Raw genomic sequence first — 3,996 nt, forward strand, 5'->3', positions numbered from 1 at the left:
GACGCGCGCCGCCGTCGGGATCACACATCGTGGTCGGTGGAGCCCGGATAGCTGTCGAGTCCACCATGAAGTATCTGGGATTGGTGCTCGACAGCCGATGGGAATTCGGCCCCCACTTCCGGCGGCTGGTGCCCAAGCTGATGGGTGCAGCGGGCGCGCTGTCAACGTTGCTTCCTAACATGGGGGGCCCGAGCGCCGCCTGTAGGCGGTTGTACGTGGGAATCGTGCGGTCCATGGCCCTATATGGGGCCCCTGTGTGGGCGATGGACCTGGCGGCCAGCACTCTAGCCATTCTGCGCAGACCGCAGAGGGCGATGGCCGTCAGAGTCGTCCGCGGGTATCGCACGATTTCCTACGAGGCGGCTTGCGTCCTGGCCGGATCCCCGCCCTGGGACCTAGAGGCTAAAGTACTCGCGTCGCTGTATCGGTGGCGCGAGGAAGAGCGGGCACGGGACTCGAGGCCGGTGCAGCGGCAGATAGCGCAGCGCCGAGCAGAGCTCCGTCAGGTCTTGGTGGCGGAATGGCGGCAGAGGCTTCTGCGCCCTACCGCCGGCCTCGCCACCGTCGAGGCGATCCGGCCAGTGCTCGACGACTGGCTCGGGAGAAGGCACGGCTCCCTGTCGTTCAGGGTGACGCAGGTGCTGTCGGGGCACGGCTGCTTCGGCAAGTACCTGTGTCGCATAGGCAGGGAGCCGGGACGCTCGGTGTTGCACGGAGCACCGTTCGTTCAGTGTGTTGCCATCACAAAGTAGGAGGCGATCTGTCGCTGCCGGCCGTGGTACGGAAGATGGTCGGCAGCGCAGAGTCGTGGGACGCAGTGGTGTCCTTCTGCGAGGACGTGATGTCGCAGAAGGAAGCTGCGGAACGGGAGAGGGAGATTTCAACTGCCGATCCCGCCCGCAGCAGGCGCTGGGCGCCGGAGGAGGGCAGACAACGCCCTCTTCCGCCCCCATGAACGGGTCCAGGGGCGAAGGACTTGGGGAAGTCCCCCCCTATTCAACGGACCCGAGGCGGAGGCGCGCGGGTGTCGACGCGCGCCTCTGAGGCGTTGCACGGGGAGTTTAACACCTCACCCCCGTGCCCGAGGCGAGGCCCGCAAGGCGGCCAGCACCAGTGCGGGGCTGCGGAAGAATTTGGATTCCCGCGGCCCCGCCCACGTAAGGAGGACACAGGGGGGTTTTAGCCGGTAAGAGTCCGGCACACCCCTCCGCCTCTCCCCAGGCGGAGGAAGTCCATGAGGATTTCGAGAAAAAAAAAAAGGTTAGGTTAGGTTAGGTTAGGTTAGGTTAGGTTAGGTTAGGTTAGGTTAGGTTAGGTTAGGTTAGGTTAGGTTAGGTTAGGTTAGGTTAGGTTAGGTTAGGTTAGGTTAGGTTAGGTTAGGTTAGGTTAGGTTAGGTTAGGTTAGGTTAGGTTAGGTTAGGTTAGGTTAGGTTAGGTTAGGCCAGGCCAGGTTAGGCCAGGTTAGGCCAGGCCAGGCCAGGTTAGGTTAGGCCAGGCCAGGCCAGGCCAGGTTGTAGGCCAGGTTAGGCCAGGCCAGGCCAGGCCAGGCCAGGCCAGGCCAGGCCAGGCCAGGCCAGGCCAGGTTTGGGCCAGGCCAGGCCAGGCCAGGCCAGGCCAGGCCAGGCCAGGCCAGGCCAGGCCAGGCCAGGCCAGGCCAGGCCAGGCCAGGCCAGGCCAGGCCAGGCCAGGCCAGGCCAGGCCAGGCCAGGCCAGGCCAGGCCAGGCCAGGCCAGGCCAGGCCAGGCCAGGCCAGGCCAGGGCCAGGCCAGGCCAGGCCAGGCCAGGCCAGGCCAGGCCAGGCCAGGCCAGGCCAGGCCAGGCCAGGCCAGGCCAGGCCAGGCCAGGCCAGGCCAGGCCAGGCCAGGCCAGGCCAGGCCAGGCCAGGCCAGGCCAGGCCAGGCCAGGCCAGGCCAGGCCAGGCCAGGCCAGGCCAGGCCAGGCCAGGCCAGGCCAGGCCAGGCCAGGCCAGGCCAGGCCAGGCCAGGCCAGGCCAGGCCAGGCCAGGCCAGGCCAGGCCAGGCCAGGCCAGGCCAGGCCAGGCCAGGCCAGGCCAGGCCAGGCCAGGCCAGGCCAGGCCAGGCCAGGCCAGGCCAGGCCAGGCCAGGCCAGGCCAGGCCAGGCCAGGCCAGGCCAGGCCAGGCCAGGCCAGGCCAGGCCAGGCCAGGCCAGGCCAGGCCAGGCCAGGCCAGGCCAGGCCAGGCCAGGCCAGGCCAGGCCAGGCCAGGCCAGGCCAGGCCAGGCCAGGCCAGGCCAGGCCAGGCCAGCCAGGCCAGGCCAGGCCAGGCCAGGCCAGGCCAGGCCAGGCCAGGCCAGGCCAGGCCAGGCCAGGCCAGGCCAGGCCAGGCCAGGCCAGGCCAGGCCAGGCCAGGCCAGGCCAGGCCAGGCCAGGCCAGGCCAGGCCAGGCCAGGCCAGGCCAGGCCAGGCCAGGCCAGGCCAGGCCAGGCCAGGCCAGGCCAGGCCAGGCCAGGCCAGGCCAGGCCAGGCCAGGCCAGGCCAGGCCAGGCCAGGCCAGGCCAGGCCAGGCCAGGCCAGGCCAGGCCAGGCCAGGCCAGGCCAGGCCAGGCCAGGCCAGGCCAGGCCAGGCCAGGCCAGGCCAGGCCAGGCCAGGCCAGGCCAGGCCAGGCCAGGCCAGGCCAGGCCAGGCCAGGCCAGGCCAGGCCAGGCCAGGCCAGGCCAGGCCAGGCCAGGCCAGGCCAGGCCAGGCCAGGCCAGGCCAGGCCAGGCCAGGCCAGGCCAGGCCAGGCCAGGCCAGGCCAGGCCAGGCCAGGCCAGGCCAGGCCAGGCCAGGCCAGGCCAGGCCAGGCCAGGCCAGGCCAGGCCAGGCCAGGCCAGGCCAGGCCAGGCCAGGCCAGGCCAGGCCAGGCCAGGCCAGGCCAGGCCAGGCCAGGCCAGGCCAGGCCAGGCCAGGCCAGGCCAGGCCAGGCCAGGCCAGGCCAGGCCAGGCCAGGCCAGGCCAGGCCAGGCCAGGCCAGGCCAGGCCAGGCCAGGCCAGGGCCAGGCCAGGCCAGGCCAGGCCAGGCCAGGCCAGGCCAGGCCAGGCCAGGCCAGGCCAGGCCAGGCCAGGCCAGGCCAGGCCAGGCCAGGCCAGGCCAGGCCAGGCCAGGCCAGGCCAGGCCAGGCCAGGCCAGGCCAGGCCAGGCCAGGCCAGGCCAGGCCAGGCCAGGCCAGGCCAGGCCAGGCCAGGCCAGGCCAGGCCAGGCCAGGCCAGGCCAGGCCAGGCCAGGCCAGGCCAGGCCAGGCCAGGCCAGGCCAGGCCAGGCAGGCCAGGCCAGGCCAGGCCAGGCCAGGCCAGGCCAGGCCAGGCCAGGCCAGGCCAGGCCAGGCCAGGCCAGGCCAGGCCAGGCCAGGCCAGGCCAGGCCAGGCCAGGCCAGGCTGAGGCCAGGCCAGGCCAGGCCAGGCCAGGCCAGGCCAGGCCAGGCCAGGCCAGGCCAGGCCAGGCCAGGCCAGGCCAGGCAGGCCAGGCCAGGCCAGGCCAGGCCAGGCCAGGCCAGGCCAGGCCAGGCCAGGCCAGGCCAGGCCAGGCCAGGCCAGGCCAGGCCAGGCCAGGCCAGGCCAGGCCAGGCCAGGCCAGGCCAGGCCAGGCCAGGCCAGGCCAGCCAGGCCAGGCCAGGCCAGGCCAGGCCAGGCCAGGCCAGGCCCAGGCCAGGCCAGGCTCAGGCCAGGCCAGGCCAGGCCAGGCCAGGCCAGGCCAGGCCAGGCCAGGCCAGGCCAGGCCAGGCCAGGCCAGGCCAGGCCAGGCCAGGCCAGGCCAGGCCAGGCCAGGCCAGGCCAGGCCAGGCCAGGCCAGGCCAGGCCAGGCCAGGCCAGGCCAGGCCAGGCCAGGCCAGGCCAGGCCACAGGCCAGGCCAGGCCACAGGGGCCAGGCCACAGGCCAGGCCAGGCCAGGCCAGGCCAGGCCAGGCCAGGCCAGGCCAGGCCAGGCCAGGGGCCAGGCCAGGCCAGGCCAGGCCAGGCAGGCCAGGCCAGGCCAGGCCAGGCCAGGCCAGGCCAGGTT

Source organism: Helicoverpa armigera, chromosome 11 (assembly GCF_030705265.1).
Source record: "Helicoverpa armigera isolate CAAS_96S chromosome 11, ASM3070526v1, whole genome shotgun sequence".
Classification (NCBI taxonomy): Eukaryota; Metazoa; Arthropoda; class Insecta; order Lepidoptera; family Noctuidae; genus Helicoverpa; species Helicoverpa armigera.